Raw genomic sequence first — 18,007 nt, 5'->3', positions numbered from 1 at the left:
GAAAAACCTTGCTCAGCTGAGTTTTTGTGCTGATCCCTTCCCTCCTGTCAGTAATAGAGAGAAAAAAGGCACCAGAGAAGGGCTTTGGAAACACAAGGCTGTAGAAGCCACACCACAGGAAGAGTGATGGAGAGATATTTGCAGCTTTCCTTCACCATGCCAGACAGCTCGAGGACCATCATGTGATCTGGTCAGAGATTGCTCAGCAGAAAGGACAAACTGCACATTTCTGAGCCTCCATCCAGCTCTAGGATGAGTGACAAGACTCTTTGGCTGTGCTTGCTAGATCTTCAGTCCATCATTTCCTGTAGAACATGAGGGATACCTGCTTCCTTCTTGTTCTCCATCAAAAAAGAGGTCCCCAAAGTTCCTCTGATTTTGGGAACTGAGGTGCATCACTCTGCCAGTATAGGCAGACAGGGTTTTTCCACAAGTTCCTGATTTACAAATGCTTTGAACTTCCCTGTCTGTAAAATATGGAGGGTAATACTTCCACAAGATCCCTCTGAGATATTCAACTACCATGGTCATGCTTTGATTGGATACATTTCTTCATGTAAAAATGTAAGGAAATAGTAATTTTTTTCACTGCATTTCTCTTGATAAATTTGAGAGTTCTGAAATTTGAAACAAAAGGGAGAAAATCCACATTTCTAAATAATCCAAAATATTAATTTAAATAGAAAGATGCTCCTCATAAATTTGTATAACTAACAATGTATTTCATTGTTTTCTTTTGCTTTTTTAATGACCAGCTCTTTCCTCTGGCTTGCTAGGACTATTTAGATGTGAACTGATAGAGGAGAGACTTTGTGAAAAAGAAGCAGGAGTAACCCAAAGAGCAACTCCTGCTTCATTTTGGTGACATTTGGTGAATGAGAGATTAATAAAATGATTGGAAGAACCCATTCCTGCTTTTCATTACTATTTAGGTTGCAGCATAACCTAATGGGCAATATTCCAGTATTTTGTAACCAAAAGTTTTCCCCACTTTGACCTAAAAATGATATAGTGAACTCGAGGACTACCTCAATCAAACCTTTAGTTTGTCAGGTCTCTGAGCACCCACAAACACTGGAAGATTCCAGGAGACTGGACCTTTGGTGTGGTCCAGTCTGACCATTCCTGTGCTCTTTTGTCCCTCTTTGCTCACCCTGAATGCCGGGAGCACTGTCAACAGTCTGATCTCAGAAAAAATTACTTTTAAAATTAGTTTATAAATGCAGAGATTAGAAATACAGTTTAGGGGAGCAAGGTTTGAAAACATGGTCCCCAAACCCGCAGGAGTTCGTTTACTTGTTGTCCCTGGCTTTCACAAAAGCCAGGTTTGGTCAGCCCCAGGCACCAACAGACAGTGACAGGGGTGAAAACTCTCAGCAACAGTTGCTTGGAACGCTCTGCAGAGGCAAACAATATTTAGTACTGAATCAATAAACCTCTCTCTAGCTGATATGTGAAGCCCAGCAGCTGCTTCCCTAGAAAAAAAACCCAACTATTTCCATATTTCATGCCCTTTTGGGTTGCTCAAAGCAACCCCTAAAGCCACCGTGTCTCACACCTGAAAGGAATCTCTTGGTTCCAGACCCACTGAACATACCCCATGAAATCTGTTCCTGTTTGTTTTGCACTTATTTGCTGTCTCAAACCATCTTAACCAGAGCCATGGGAGGCCCTGGCTTTCCTCACACAGAAAGCCTCGGTCTTCACAGGAACACCTTCTCCTTGTCATGCTGCCATTCCCAGCCTCCGGAGGAAGCACAAGCCTAGAGCCAAGTTCTCTCAACATTTTGGAAATCAAAGGGAACACTCAGCAACACGGGCTCTGTTTGTATTTACACGGAAGTTCCCGCAGCCTCCGTGGGCTTTTCCCTCTTGTTCTCACTCTTTTCTTTCCAGCAGTGGCTGTGTACTTGGGAACACGGAGCTGCTCTGTGTATTTCTTTAGTTCTGCCTCTATTAGCAGCTTCCGTCCGCCCTTCCAGCCCCGAGCGCAGGGACCTGGCAGCGAGGAGATCAAACAAACACAGCTGCTCCCGTGTCCCTCCCGCTCGCCGCTCCCCGAGCCCATGGCAGCCACGGTGCAGGTGGAAACGCGATGGCTTTGAGGTCGAGGTGTAAATACCCATAATTAGCCATGAATTACATTTAATACCCGTGACAGGGTCTGGTGGGAAACAGGTGGGGCAGATGGCTCAGAGATGCACACTGGAAAAAATTCTCCTTACTCAACTTGATCTCAAGCCCACGGAAACGCACGGAAAGAATCCCCCAAGGTTGTGATGGGCTTTGGACCAGGGCTCTGTGCAAAACCAATTGGAAAAGCTGCACATACAGGGTGGATTGGCAATTTTAGCAGCCTCCCCCTTGGCAGGAGGATTAAAGGAGAAAGAGTGCAGGAAATCAAAAAAGAAAGAAGAAGAAAAAGAACAACAAATCAAAACACAACTGTAGGGTGAGGAGAAAAGCAGAGGAAAGGTAATTTATATCTTCATTTCAAAGATACTCATATGCTCTATTCTGACACACCTTACAGAGAGCAACAAAACAGCATGGGCTGCCTGAAATAAATGTTATGGTGCTTACATTCTGAGTTCTTATTTTCTCATTTTTCTGGAGAGTTATTTCAGATATTTCTTTCAATCTGACCTTTGAGCTGCTGGGGAGATTTACTGAGTGCCTCAAATGCAGTCATTTTTGCAAACCTGATGTGTAGCATTAGCTATAGGAGAGTGTTCCAGTGATGTGCAAATAGGTCAAGGCCAAAAGTGAACCAATAAGGTAACCAAAATGGAATGCAAACTGAATGGAGACCTTTATGCAAAGGTGAAGAGTTCATTTTTTTTTTCCAGAATTATGAAATATTGAAAAGCTTGTGTCAGAGTCCCCCTACTCAAAACCTTTTGATAAGCAGAGATGTTTTTAAAGCTACTCAGACTTCAATGCATTTGTCCTTGCACCTCTAAAAATGCTGGTCTTGGAACCTCACCTGTAAGTACAAATACAGGGCTGGAAAACATAACTTTGCTGTAACACACAAAATCTACAGTAAACCTTGAATTTATGTTTGTGTGATATGATTTCAGACTCACCAATGTTATCTCTACCTGATTTTGGTGGGTTTTTTCATGCTATTCTGGCCCTAATCACCTGCTATTCCACATTCCTATGGCATATGTGGGGACAAATCCTCACCTGATGAAGGTTTACTTTCTGCTTTTGATATCTACTGAAAATCCAGCCAAATCTCCTTAATGGAAGCTGAACAGCAGCCATGGAGACCCACACTCACAGGTTTGCCTCAGCAATATTCCAGGCTGAGTTTACAATTTTTCTTTCCAACATGACTCATACCTGTGAATTTATTTCTCATTTTTCATGACCAGAGTGCCATGTTTTTCACTTAACAGTCAGGCAAATCCTTCCTGGAAGTTTGTGTTAATATTTTAAATCCCTTTGATTTCTTTCATTCAGACACTTAGCTGTTACAGTGATTCAATCAAGAAATAGAAACAACACCCAGTGACCCAAACAAGTCAAAATATACCACAGGCACCAGAAAGTCAAGAGAAGCAAGAAAAGATACATGGAGTGAAACATTTTTTCCCCCCTCTCATTTAAAATGATCCAATAATTTCAAGGTGATACCAAAAAATGGGCAAATGAAAATCTACTCAGAAGCAGTTCTGAAACTAGAAGGCTGAATAATTTGATGAGGTATTTATAACCAGTCCTCTCTGTTGTAGTGTTTTGCTTGTCCCTATGGAAAAACACCAAAGGGAAAACGAGTTATAGCCATATCACACCCTCCTGCAACTGTTCCACTCCACAGATACCTGTCTCCAGTAATAAATGAAGACCCTTGTGTGTTCCAGCAAGTCCCACTCACTGAGAACATCTAATTCCTATTAAAAAGCTAATTTCAGACATATGTGGTTAAATGTGTTGCTTAACTGTGGTCAAGGTACATCCATTTAATTCCCTTTTAATATCGAGTTTTTTTCTGCTAAGTAGGTCAGTGCCAGAAATGCCAAAGTCTTCCCTGGTTTGCAAAATATTCCCACCCATTTCTGGTGGATCCTACAGCATCTGGACTGTGGCTTGCAGTGAGAATCAACACCTCAGCCCAGCCCAATGAATACAGAGCTAAGCTGAGCACTGAGACCGTGGCTGTAACCTGGGTGCCATTTACGGCTCCTGTGAGACAAGAAAATTCCTGTTTTAGCATTGCCAAAGGCTGAGAGTCCCAGGCTCCCTGCACCTGGAGCTGCTCTCCTTCGTGGCCATGGGTTGAATCCCACTGAAGAGGCAGCGTTGGGCATTGCCCCACTGAGAAGTTGTTCTTTAGGGAAACTTGCCTGGCCAGTGGCAGGGATGTGAAAACAAGCAGTCGCTGAAAGTTAATGCACCAACACTGCATTAACACCAAAGAAAGAGCTGAAGATTTCCATGACCAGCCCTTCTCATGGCTTTTAGTCATACCCTGAGCCAGGGAACAGAGACACTTGTGATAATTAAAGCAAAAAGGTCTTTTTAAAACTTAAAAGATTTGAGTTTGGCTGAACTGGAATTTTACACAAAGGTTCACATGGGCTTTTATTTCCCCCAAGCCAGTTTATCCGCCTTTCCTTTTCAGACAGGCTTAGATTTTAATCCTCAATACCTGTGAAATTATTTATGCTAGTTTGTTTGTTTGTTTTTTTCCAATTAACTTTTAATTCATTTTTGGGTCTGAGCAGGATATTTATTTTTCAAAATGCTGGGTGTAACCATTTATATAAACAAATCTGCCTCACTCATTTTTCTCCTTTTGATGTTGATTTCCATTTTTTTTATCCCCATGTGGGATGGGAGACTTTTCTACATGTCCTGGTAATTCTTTGTGAGAATAGATACCAGTGACCTCAATTCCCATTTAACCACTGATTAATTGATCAACCTGAAAAGCTTAGGCACAATTAGATTAAAATAATTTATTTTAAACCAGATGACAACATCTGCAGGGCATGACCACTTTCATCTATCTGTGCCCTTATTTTTCATTTAATTAGAAACTCCAAATCTTCAATGTTTCAGCCTAAACATATCATAGCTTGAGAGTACATGTGTTTTGTGGGGTTTTCACCAATCTTTACCTTGTAATTTTTAATGAAACGTTGTCATTTTCTACAGAAGAATCACAACAACAGCAGTAACAAAGAATATCTCATTTTTCAACCTGCTGTGTTTTGTACACTACTTTCTAGCCCATCTAACATGGGCTAGAAATACAGAGGCAAAACCCATGAGCTGCCTGTTTTTTTCAAGTATCTCCATTATCTTATGCTGGGAGTCAGGTCCATTGATCCTCATAACTGCACTACAAATCACTAAGGACAAGATTTGTTAAGACAGAAAAAAAAAAAAAAATAAAGAAAGAAAATTAGCCAGGCAGATTGGTTTCTTTAAATACCCATAAATTCAGTATTCCTGGGTACAGATTCTCCCTAGCCTTCATGCAAGCAAACTGTCAGAAGGGTAAGGAATGAAAGCCAGGAAAAAAATCAGACCTTTTTTTGAGTGATTTCAGGTTTTCTCCATTTCAAACTGCTGGAGGTGAGACAAAAGGTGCAGGAGGTGGTGTAAAAGCTTGACCTGAACTCAGAGCACGCAGCAGAGCTGTGGGTGCACAGTGAAAAGGAAGCCTTAAGAACACTTCTGCCTCCTTACAGGGGTGTTTGAGAGCTCACATGACTCTCAGCCAGGCTCTACTCTAGGAAATGTAAGGACAGAAGAAAGTCCCATGAGGTCTGCAGTAAAAGCTGGAGGTGTGATGCTCTACTGGGATGAAGAGCAGGAAGAAATCCCTCTGTAACCTCATTGCAAACTGCTCCATGGGCCACCTCCAACCCTCTGAGCAGGCCCTGCCTCAATGGCACAACTGAAACCCATTTATTTAGTGGATAAAATTGTACATGAGCTGTACAAAGTGACTGGAGATTTACACAGACATGGAAGCCAGCAGAGATTAATTACTGCTCGGTCTGAACTTCATAAATGCAAGGCTGCACAGGAGCACTGAGTTTCATTATTTCTATTTACTCACTAGCTGGCTTTTTAATATCAACTAAGAGCCAAAAAGAGATTAAATGAAAAAAATGAATATAAAAATATTAGAAATAAAGACACATACACTTTCAGCTACCCAGAGACCTCTTTTCTACCATAAGCAGTCCCAGGCCACAGCAGAGCTGACTCTAATTCAGACTGAGCATTTCTTCAGCTGAAGGATGACTTGCCCTGCCTGCAAGTAAATATTTTGTCTCCAAAGGTGAAGGGTGGCTGGCAGATTTGCCCAGCTCTGCTGTGACACACATGACAAAGGCCTTACTCCAGGAAACAGAGCTTCAGTGTAGTCAAATCAGAAGGGATGCTGAGTCCCTAAAAACTCTGCCTTTCTTTGAATGTTAAAGTGGTATGTGTGTATCGTTTCCCAAAAACACTGACACAGTGCTCCTCTACCCATGGGAGGGAAGAAGGCTCCATGTCTGTGCCACAGTGAAGTACATGCTTCAGCTTTTACAAAGGCATTCCAACTCAGGCCTAGTCCTCCCACAGAAAGAAAACAGAAAACCAAACCAGCAGGAGAGCTAAAACCAGTACACACAACATTGTTCTCAACCAGATTTGTCAAGGTCCTTCATATCCAAGAGCAAAACCAACAAGTTTTCATCACTCCCAGGTACAGGCCTCTGTTTGCCCCTCATTCCCTGCTGGCTGGGTTTGCAGGAACAGTGCTGTGCCCCCAGCATGAAGCTCTGGGCTGGAACATGTTTAGTACTCCATCATGGCCCGCTCATACACACCAATCCCCCTCCTTCTCTTCTGGAACAAAAAAGGGACAAGACATCGATGAAAGTGCAATTCATGTCTACTCCACAGCCCCTCTGGAGGCTGAAGCAGATGACTTCTGGGAGAAAGAATGAGATCCACAGATTCCAAGTCCTCAAATCCCTGGGCTTTAAAAGGACAATAGTTCCGGCTTGCGGCACTCAGGGAATTCAATAGTTGTGGTGAAGAAGGGAGGAGTGCAATGTGTCTGTTTATTTGCTTTCTGGCTACTTGAATGGCTCTGCCATTTTCCCAAGGGTTGAAAGGACGATGCTATCATAAAGCTGACTGTGAAGGCATACAAATTTCATATGCACTGGGGAATGAAAGATTTGCTTCCAAACATTGGGTGAATTTCCAAACTCTCCACTCCTCCTGAGTGCGGTCAGGAAACCTCGGAAGAGTTGACTCCACTTTAAATGGTCTGAATCCAGTTGGGCCACAAGCGCCATGAGAAGAAAGTTTCTCATGCCACAATGAAGAATTTTTCCCATGTAGACAAGGCCTTAATTAATCTTTAAAGTGTTCCAGTTTTAATTTTAGGTCACAGTTGGGGCTGGTTCTTACCATGGCTCCTGTCCAGCAAAGCTCTTAAGCACATGCCTAATTCTCAGCATTTAAAGTAGCCTTGTTAACTCCTATGGGATGCTCACATGCTCAAAACTATGCAGATGTTTAAACTTCTGCTCGATAGGGGCCTGCCTCTGAACTTGACTGTCCTCCTGGAGTCACAACAACAACATGGTGTAAGAGAAATGCTCCCAAACCGACCTTCAAAGTCCTCTCTGAAGCCATACTGGAAGGGCCAGACAGCTGGCAGGCTTGACAATAGCTTCTTCACCACAGTATAAATTACCTCTGATTTGCTTAATGACTGTTTGGAATCAGGATGTCTCAGTCCTGCTAATACAATGCCCCATGGGCAATAATCCTTTTTTTTTTTTTGAGAAGAGTCATAGGCAAAGCACATTTTCAGCAGAATAAACCACTTCACACAGCTGTAGGTGACCTATGTGCTGTGTAAGTACCCTGGCCCCCATGAAGATCCCAAAGCAAATTGGTGTGTGCTTTTAAAAAGTGTGGTATATTTCTCAGCAAAAAACAACATTTCTTAATGAGGACGTATCGGCCAAAACATTGATTAACTGTGGCTTTTAACAGCTTATTCAAAGAGGTATAAATTTAATTAGGCCTTGTCAAAGTAAGAAGAATTAACATTAAGCTGGTTTATAACTCAATTCTCCTGGCTGGAGGACAAAATAAAAGAAATAATTTTTAAAGGGAATGATTAGAAAGGTGATTAAGTGATACTGTCATGTGTGCTTGGGATTAAAATATAAATTGTGTTTTAAAACTCAGAATTATGGAAAAGGCAACTGGGGAAATGCTGAAAGCCCTGATTTGTCATGCTGGCATTACTGTAACCCTCATTGTGTGACCTGGGCTACATTAAAGAGGATTATGACCAGTTAATGTGAAGTTCAGATGGGATCCTCTTTGCTTAGAGGTCTTCCCAGTAATGTGCAAGGGATTCCAGATAGCTGATTTCAAAATCCACTTTTTCTCACCTGCACAACCTTCCTTTCTCATTAACAAAGTTGCCTGTTCTAACACTCCTGTGAAATATGGAACATCTATACCAGTAAGCTTCAGATCAAACCCAAAATCTCAATAAAGCCTATTTTTCAATTAGTGTTCTTTCTTGAAATAGATTTGGAGTTTTTAGCCACTGAAGCTTTCTAAAGCAAGAAACAGATGTAAGAGGAAGTCTGAGTGGCTGGAGAGCTCTGAGTAGGAGTCCTTTCCCATTCTGAAGTGCCATTCCTGAGGATCTGCTGAAGGGCTGGCCATCTTCATGGAAGCTGAAGGACATCACTGACTCATTTAATAAAACAACTTCCTGCCAGTTGCCCTCACTTCCAGCTAAGGCACCAATACCCAACAAGTTTCTGCCCCACTTCCTTCTCTTAGCTTTCTGAACGCCCCTCCAAAGACATCTGCTGTTAAACTGTGTAGCCTCCTAATGTTCCTGGCACCTTCCTGAGGCTGCACGGCACCGGCAGAACTTTTCCTGATGAATCACAGCATGCCCAAGATGTCCACACAGTAAAATCCAAGTGTATACATCTTGGGACTTGGAAACTTATTCTGGGATGGTTTTTCTGATGGGAGTAGTATTTGTTCTTCTTCATGTCTGTCCCTTTAGCCTTGGATCAACTTGGGAAAAAATGTTTCAAAAAGCAGTGGCAGAAATGCTGCTAAAGAGATGCTCTAAACAAAAACAGTGCACTCAAACACAGCAGGCATTAGGGAGCAACAAATGGGAAAGAGAAATCCAAGGGACTAGAGATGCTCCCAAACACTGCAGTTAAAATAGGACAGGATCTGGAGTCTAGGACTGCAGAGAGAAGAGGAAATACCTGAAGTATTTCTGGGAAAACGGCCACTGGAACCAAAGCGATTCCACTTTCAGGGGCCCCCAGGGCTGGTGGAACACGCTCACACAGTGCTGAGCAAAACCTGGAGCTTTTCAGGACCACTGATAGGCTGAACCCTGCAAAAAGGAACTGGAAGGCGTAACATTCCGAGAGACAAGTCCTGTTTTTGAATGATTTATGGTTATTACTATATATACCTAATTAAGAGAGCCATGTGGTCCCAGATGAAGGAAAAGCATCTGCAGATCTCCTCACCAGGACTAGAAAACCACCACCGCTATTTATTTAATCCTTCTCATCTCCAGTGAAACACAAATACGGTGACTTCCAAGAACACATGGGATCTGTCTTGGAGGACCAATAAAGGTAACCAGTCTGATGGTTTATGGGGATTCACAAGATGGCTCTGATGTGGAATTGGCCCCTTCCAGCCTCTCCAGCCTCAGGCAGAGGACAGGGAAGCTGTGACCAAAAAGCCAGAGAGTTACGTGCTCTCCTCCCAGGAACATCAAGTAATGCAAAATGGCTTTGGTGAGCAAATCCCAGCTGTGCACAGAAGAGCCCACATTGCGAAACAGGACACTGTGGGGCATCACTGCAAAAGCTGAGGTAATGAAGGGATGTGGCAAAGCTCTCACACAAGAAGCTGTACAGCTGCCCCAGTGCTTGAGCTAATTATTCCTAATTAGGATAGGCATGGAGCCACAGTGTAGCGTGTTTGGAATGAAGCAAATGGTCCTGCAGAAGCCCACAAGGCGCAAAGTACTTCTGGCTGGTTTTGGGTCAGGTAAAAGAGAGGACCTTCTTTCAGCTGGTGCTGTGCAGCTTGCAGTTAATTGTATAGTGGCAGCTTGCCTCTAAGGGGTCAACAAGCAAAAAAGAAGGGATCCATGTTAACAACTCCAGTTGCAAGCTGTGAACTACAGAACCACAATTCCACCCCCATCTGGGACTCTTACTGTCTATTAGGTCATGTGGAAGCCCTTGTTGGAATTACAGCCCCCAAATTCAACACTTGCCCAGCCTTACTCTGTTATTATCATATTACTGCTATTTTTATATTATCTGTAGATCATCATTTGGGAGCTATGCCCTTATACCCCCGGCAGCTGCTTCAGGCCACGACAAAATCTGCTGTTGCCTTTACAATGGCTGCTACCTCTTCCTCCTCCTGTTCTTCCAGGAGTAATGGAAATGCATCCCCTACCTAACACCTACTCCAGTCTCCTTCCAGCACTCTCATGTGTTAGTTTCCTCACTCTCTAGTCCTCCACCAGGAACAGAGCTTGTCTGCTGGGAGCTTCCTGTTTATCTCAAACCAAGGGAGATACCAGAGTGGTAAATGGGTGTCCTGGATACATTTGCACAGTTTATCTCTTTCCACATGTAAATATTCATGAGGCAATTTCTAACCTCATGGAAGCTACTGATAAATATCCCCTTGCCTCATTGTGAGATCCGAAGATGTGGTGCTCTCCTGGCAAATTCTCAGCCCAGGTATTTGAAGGCTAATCCATCCCCACAGGGCCATCACCACAAGGCAACACCCAGAGGAATATTCTATAAGATCTTCAGCATTGGGTGTTATTGGCAGGGATGCTTGGAACAGTGATTTATAACATGAAATACTGCATTTACCAGTTGCTTTTATGTATATGTATGTATATTTACATATATATATTTATACACATGTATATTTACATATATACACACTTATATATGGCATACAAAGTGATATTAGTTGGTTGAATCCACTTGACACTTTAATATTGCAATCAGGAGTCAACAATAATGTACCAAAACATGTAACTAGTTAAGCAATTCCCATCATTACTTTTTCATAGAATAGGAATTTGTAATGTCTGCTTTAAGTTTTCTCCCACAAGAGAAATATTTTCTGATTGTTGTGGGTTTAATTTGGTTATTTGACTTCTGAAAAGTGTCCCATTTCAGCTGATTTTTAAAATTTTAGTCTAGGATCCCAGTAGCATGAAGATGGTTTGGGTTTTGTGACATAAAAGAATCACTGAGGTCAAAAAGCTTTTCTTTTCCATTTTGCATAATTCATTTTCCTCTATTAAAAATGAAAATTTTATGTGAATAAATAATGTGGCCAGTATCTTTTAGATATTGTAGTAAAACAGTATAATTAAATCCTAGGAGAAAATGCTTCACACCAACCACCAAAGGATGTGTGAAGCACGTAGCAGAAGTAAGAAAATCCTCTAATTTTGGAGGAGGAATTTCCATGGCGATTTTCCATGGGAATCTTTATCTCCTCTGAGGTTCTGCAGACACGCTGGCTGGCGCTTTAGGGTGCAAAGATGGGAGCAAGGAAGGATTGCTGCAGAAGAACCACAGGTCTATCAATGGTATTGTACTAATGTCCCAAGGGTCCAAGTCCTGACCTTTCAATTTGAAAGGGGTTTTCCTCTGTACAAGCCTTATTAACCATGTAGGTTTATTATTATTTATATTTATTATTAACCTTGGTAGGCACAAAGCAGCCATAACAAATTACTTCAGCAGTCAGCTGCTGGGAGCCTGGGCTGGGCACAGGGGCAGCAGGGGCTCAGCTGCCAAAAAAGCCTCATTTCCCAACTATGCCATGCACCTGGGATTGCTGCCAATGAGGAATTACATTGTTCAGACACCAAGGATGAGTGTCTAAAACACCAAGGATAAGCAGGTACTGGGGAGGGCCTAAGGGGAAGCTGCAGAGGAAAGCCCTGCAGTGGCATAAGGAGAGACAGGAGAGGCCCTAAAAGAATGAGAGATGCAGAGAATGACCCCCAACCCCTGAGGGACCATCTGAACTGGATAAACACATAGTTCTGTTCTGAAGCACAATCTATACCAATTATCACCATGCTGGTAATTCCTAAGCAAATGCACAGTCACAGCCAAGAAGGTTTATCCTTGTCCCACTCACAATTTGTGTCTGAAGGTAAGTCTGTGTTCTAACACCTGTACCATTGGTTTAGTCGCCTTCTGTGACCAGATGATTACATCTACCCTTCAGTTTTCCCAAAGCAAGCATTTTCCCCAAGTGTTTCACTTTTGGGCTATCTTATTTTTAAGGGCCTGATTGTCACTCCATAATCTTTCAGCACTTCCTCCCAGCAAACACTGTTTTCCCTTGGGTAAATGCTCACTTGAAGTTTGTCCCTTTCTTCCATGTTTCTGTCCTTCAATCCTGAGAGCCAGGAAGATACCCAACCTTTGGTATTTCCATTCCTGGTGATCTCCTGGGCATGGTCACCATGACCCTTCACAAGGGATGTGCTTGCATGGTCACTTTTCTGTATGAGAGCAGAAATGGATTTGGAGGAGGATCAAGGCTGGACCAGCAGCCAGACATGCACCACTCAGAGGCTTTTTCATGACACCAAACACTGAGCAATAGAAAATTGATAAAACTCACGAACTCTAAGACTGACAACTTTTACAACCACTTCCCGCTTCCCTGCCTTCATTTGTTTAATTTATTTTAATCAAAGGCTTCATAACTCATGAAAAACTCAAAAATACAACTGCAGTTAAATAATATGCAAGTAAAAACATATTTCAACTGGGTATAAGCAATCAGATTCCTGATCCAGGAACCTTGTCCAGTTGGTACAGAGGCAGGAGGGATAATATCACCTATTTGTTTTTGTCTAGCTGACATTTGCAAAGCAACCAAGAAGTTTCTGGCTAAATGAATGAGAAATCTTTAAGTTGGCTATTTATCTTCAAAAACTTACCCTCAATAAATCTCAAGAATAAGATTGCAGTAGTCATTTAACTATGGATTTTCTGGGCAGCAGATTAACATCAAACTAAAGCACTGGTGTTTCTATCTGGTTTAGTACATATCTCATATTGCTCTAATATCTGCCCTATATTAATGTAGTAGCCATACACTGCTGCTTCTTTATAAACACGTTTGTCAGGTCACACAGACGCGCTGGCAAAGGCTTTCATATTAATCCCTTCTATTATATTCAGTGAAGATATATAAAAATGAATTAAAAACCTCTTTTTTCCTACCCTTAGGAAGACTCTTGCTCCCTATCATTTTGCCATCAAGGTTATAATTAAAGACAGTGGCTGCTGTGGCCTGTATACATAATTGCAATATATGATCAAGGATTGTAAGCACCAGGATAAATGCATTATCACGCTGTCTAATTATCGTGTTATCTGACTGACAGGAGGCTGTTTTATCTCTTTCTACGGATGAAGGACATATCTGACAGACACCAGGACTTTGCTTTGATGTCAGATTTGTATACGAAAGAATCAAAGAGTCAAACCCTTTCCAAAATGGTTCCAATGTGGTTTAATCCCACCAGACAATCCCCTGCCTCGCTGCCAGAGCCTGCTTTGAAGTGGCACTGCACAGTGCTTGCTGCTGGAGCTTATTCCCCAGAGCTGGAGCACCCCACATGCCGAGCAGAAGGTCCGTGCCCCCCGTCTCCCACAGCCACCCCCTCGTTCACCAGATCACAGGGGGAGAGGGGATGTGGTGGGGCTGAAGAATGGGGATTGAAGTGCCACCCCCAGCTCATGCCTGGGGTGCTTCCTGCTTTGGGCCCTGCTCATCGTCAACGCTTCCTACGGGGGCACGGCCACCCCGTGGTCATGGTGCCACCCCTGCCAGCACCCAAGCACGGGCATGGCCAGCATCTCCTCCGCCACTGGGACCTCCCTGGCCCCGCTGAGAACTTGCACACAAGTACCCACAGTCCTTGGCCGCACAGGAATACAGAATTCCCACCCCTTCCCCCTTTCCACCCCTGCATGACCCGGCCATGCACCACCAAAGCATTTCTCCATCGCATTCGTGATAACAGCCAGAGCTGTGAAATGTCAGAGTAATACGGGAAGGCTGGGAATGGAGGAGGCTGGGAAGGAGCACCATCGGTGGATGGTGGGACTGGCAAGGCTGAGACAGCCTAAAAGGGAGGGAGGAGCACAGAAGTGTCAGCCTTAAAAGAATAGGTAAAAATGTCCCCTCCTGCATGTTCCCAGTGGGGCGAGAGCTGGCATCCCACTGTTCCTGCCCCCTCCCCTGCAGAGCACATTGCTGCTCAGGGCTGCTTATCTCCCCAGTGACTGACTCCTGCTACAGTCCAGGCACTCAAGTGCCTCAAGTCCATGCCACGGCACAAAGGTTAATTTTGTCCCCCTGTGCACATTCATTATGACATAATCTCTAATTGCATGAGCCATTTTTCTGTAAGTGGTTTTTTCCTGGGCTAACTGATTGCCATTTCAGCCCGCTGTGCCCAGACCAATCCAGCATCCCTGCACAGCAGCAACAGTCCAAAAGACTGCTGCATCAACAAATCATTTCAGAAATGGTTTTCATCATTTGAGGAACTGCATAATTATGATAAGATAATGGATTTGTATTATATCCATCTTTTTCTTGGGAAAAAAAAAGCACCAGGAGCCTGGAAATAGTTCCTAATCATTTCCATGGTATAGGAATGAGTAGATAGTTCAGTCATCAGGTTTTTTGGGGGTTTTATTTGTTTGATTTGATCCTCCTTAGCACATTCTTCACACACCCTTTGGCCATTTCTCAGTCATGGCAGAGAAGGATGAATATTGTGGAGTTCCGAAATATCCTAAGTCTGGAGCTCTTAACTTCACAAATTAAAATTTGCCCAGTATGGGGTTTCTTTGTATATTTAAATTTCCAGGTTTTAAAAAGTAAAATGAACCCACTTTCCTTGTGGCATCTACAAGACCCTACCATCACCACAGTGCTCAAGCCTCCACCTCCCTGCATCAGACCCAGGCAGAGCAACCCTTTTCTAGAAGCAGGAGCAAAAAAACTGTTTCAGCAGTGGGGACAGCTTCTCAGATGGAGAAGACAAATCCCCTCACACCCTCCTGGCAGCCCTGCAGGACAGATATGATCTTTTTTCTGAGTTTCAGATCAGGTTGTGCCTCCAAGGTCTTCCAGTGCCTCTACTCTCCTGCTATTTTAAATAATGCATTATTTTTTTTTTTTTAGCAATCTAACTTCTAATCCCTGCCTATGTTTTTTGGGTTTTTTTACATGGAGAGCTATCAGTATCATTTGCTTTGTATTGCCATGCTTAGTGTCCCTCTAAGAATTTCTTTTCTCCAGGGATTTTTAAGCAAAGGATTCCCATTTTTTACACTACCACATCTGATTTCTGATTGCTTAATGACAAAGACCCAGAGAAGTTTGGTATGCCTAATTCAGACCATTGGGAGCAAATCAGTCAAGCATCTTTATGGACCCAAGCCAGTGTTTGTGATACAGCAGCAGCAGCAAAAAACAGGCATGGAAAAGGTGAAGACACAGCAAAAATCCCTCATGGATCTGCCTACTGCAACTGCTCCTAACCCAATACAGTATTTTTCCTGTCCTATGGATAAAACATAAATAACTCTGAAATTTCGATGCCATCAAAGTACAGCTTCCATTGCTTTTAAATTGTACTTGTAAAACCCGCTGGCCATGAGAAACTCCAGTAAAGTTGCAAATGCTTTAATTTCCCTTGTAGTTTTAGTAATAAAAGTACATTTGGATGAAATTATTATGCTGTCTGAGTCTTCATGTAGGACCTTGTCTTTCAAAGTCCCATGGAAGTAAAAGGGGCAATAATCACACACATAAACATATATATATATATATATATATATATGCATGCATATCCATATACTCATATGAAGAGGTTAATTACTTGATAAACTCAAATTGTCTTTATTGTTGCATGATCTGCAAATGTGGTTGCTTTGTGCTGCCAGACTCATTATGCCCTATTTATTTACAAAATCTTTGTTTACTATGTGATAGGAATCTTTTGTCCATTCTGACTGCCAGCCTTCTGGCAGTCCTGGCTGCACTGCAGCCATCAGAGATATTAATTTTAATTTCAATGAAAGGTGAATGCTTGTGACAGGATAACACTGAAGAACAAGCCCTTTAAGTAGATCAGGACTGGTGAACTCCCAAATGCTTCAGACGAGAAACCATAAAACCAGAAGGTTTTATGGGAAATCACATCACTCAATGAATTGTTGAACACTAGAACAATTCAAGGCCAAACTTTTTCCATACATGAGAGAAACTGAAGCAATTATCAGCCACAGTTCATATGAGAATTCATTTACTCTTATACACACACTGAGTGTTTGACTCCATTAGGAGACCCTTTGGCTTCAGTTCAACTATTTGAAGAATAAAATTCTACTTACTATGGGTAAGGTCAAAACTTCAAAAATCTCCTTAGTGCTAGAGATGCCCCAAATTTTCTTATTGACATTTTTCCTTCTTCTCTCTAGAAATAGCTTTCCATCTGTTGAAAGTTGGACATAAATGTGTTTGCATTTTTTTTAATTACTAGAAAAGCAAACACAAAATTAAGTAAATCAGGTTTTAAGGAAGTAAAAAAAGATAGTCTACTGAAAACATCTAACAGAAAATAATTCATTTTTGGAGGGGAACTGCTCTATTCAGTCCATTCAGCCTTAGTGAGTGTGGAAATAGCCACTTAAACCATTTTAGTCATGGGCTCGAGAATGTTATACCAAGCATCTGGACTCAGTGCCAAGCAAGTACTAACAAGACACAGTTACCTAAATAAATCAACAGATGATCAGCTTCATCCTGAGCTCTCCCAGCTTGTTGGGAGGTTGTTCAATTGGCATCAAAGACTACAGAAGTCTTTATTTATTTTGACTATGGTTGAGCTTTTCTCTATTTTTTTTTATTTTCTGCATGAGCTAAGGCACCTCTTCACTGCTGAAAAAGCACCTTCTCTACCTTCAGCCTTTATCTGACTCCAGCAGTGTGGAAAAGGAGGGCAGAAAACAAACACTTCAGTAACCAAGCAGAGTGATTGAAGAGTTTCTGTGTCAGAGGTATCCTAACTACTTATTTAAATCCCTTGAATAAGAGGGATTCATGAGTGACATCTAGAGGTAATTCCTTAAGATGACTGGGGCAACTGCTGCCTGAAACTCAGGTACCTACCATGAGCACTGAGGTCTCACTTGCCAGCACAGGCAGTGCTTGGACACACTGTGGGAGTTCAACTTGATGCAGCAGCACAGACTTGAACGAGTAGGCCAGGCCAAAAAAATTTTAGAGGCGAATTATTTTCTGTAGAACTTCCCACCCAGTGTTTCAAAAGGCAAGTGGTGAAGCTTGAATGAAAACTTTCCATCCGAGTCAAATATGAAACCACTTTTCCCTGCAGAGCACTTAAGTATCTCTTTCCTCATTCTGCTCTGCTGGTATAAGATCCTTGGCCAGATCTCATCTCCCAAACTACCACATGTTTCTTCTCTTTCCCACACAATATATGAGAAAAACCTCATAAATAAAGGATAGGAAGGAGGGTTGAAACACCTGGGCTACAACCCATAAAAGATGGTGAGATAGCATACAAGAGATTAAGTATAATACAAGCAGGATTTCAATCTAGTCATAAATTCCAACTTTTCATTTTGTTTCATGGAAGATGGGTTAAAAAATACGATACCACCTCTAATTTGAAATTTCCAGGAACTTCTCCTTTAGGAGACCTCCAAGAGAGCTGGAGAGGGACATTTTACAATGACATGTAGTCATTGGACAAGAGGGAATGAGGCTTTAAACTGAGAGAGGGCAGGTTTAGGTCAGGTAAGAAGAAGAAATTCTTTACTGTGAGTGTGGTAAGGCCATGGCACAG

Source organism: Poecile atricapillus, chromosome 3, assembly GCF_030490865.1.
Source record: "Poecile atricapillus isolate bPoeAtr1 chromosome 3, bPoeAtr1.hap1, whole genome shotgun sequence".
Classification (NCBI taxonomy): Eukaryota; Metazoa; Chordata; class Aves; order Passeriformes; family Paridae; genus Poecile; species Poecile atricapillus.
This window is presented reverse-complemented; position numbering follows the sequence as displayed.